This window comes from Ranitomeya imitator, chromosome 7 (genome assembly GCF_032444005.1).
Source record: "Ranitomeya imitator isolate aRanImi1 chromosome 7, aRanImi1.pri, whole genome shotgun sequence".
NCBI lineage: Eukaryota > Metazoa > Chordata > Amphibia > Anura > Dendrobatidae > Ranitomeya > Ranitomeya imitator.
Window position 1 is genome coordinate 223,163,726 of NC_091288.1, and position 865 is coordinate 223,164,590.

The following is an 865-nucleotide window of genomic DNA, read 5'->3' on the forward strand; positions in this document are numbered from 1 at the left end:
GCACACCCTCACAAACCGGTCTAGCAGCATTCTATGGAAGGATTAACCATCTGTGGCCCCAACGTGTTCAATAAGCAGAACTTTATGTAGACTCCTAATAAGACCAAATGTGGCTGTAAAAGAGCTGCAGTGGCCTCTTGTGCCCAAAATAATGACATAGACGTACTTTCTAGAGCTGGGTGAACCCGAACAGTAAAGCTCGGCGTCCGTACCGGGCACACAACACGAACTTCACCAGGAAGTCCATTTTACTGTTCAGGTTCGGCTCCCCGAACACCGGGTGTTTGTCGCTCTGTCATGTGTATGACATCGCAGAAAGCACTGCCTCTGATCGGCGGTAAAATCATCACAGCCGGTCAGAGAACCACGGTTACAACAATGTCAAAAGACAGTGTGAGCTCGCTGCTGTGATCGGAGGTATAACGTTTACATCCGGTCACTGGTGTCGGCAGATAGGACTACAACTCTCAACAGCCTATGCCTGCTACTGCTAAGAACGGCGAGAACAGGAGCGGCCGATGGGAGTCTTCATCAGTCGGTGCCTACGCTCTAAGTAAATAATGAAAAAACAAACGGCATGGGTTCCCCTGTATTTTTTATATCCAGCCAGGCAAAACTGACCTCTGGGGGCTGTAACCCTCAGCTGTCAGCTTCAGCAAGGCTGGTTATCAAGAATAGTGGGGTCCCCATGCCGTGTTTTAAAATTATTTAAATAATTTTAAATAATGATGTGTGTCTCCTCCATTTTTGACAACCAGCCTTGCTAAAGCAGACAGCTGGGGGCTGGTATTCCAAGGCTGGCAAGGGGCCATGGATATTCACCCCCCCCCCCCCCCCAACTTAAAAATAGCAGCCCACAGCTGCC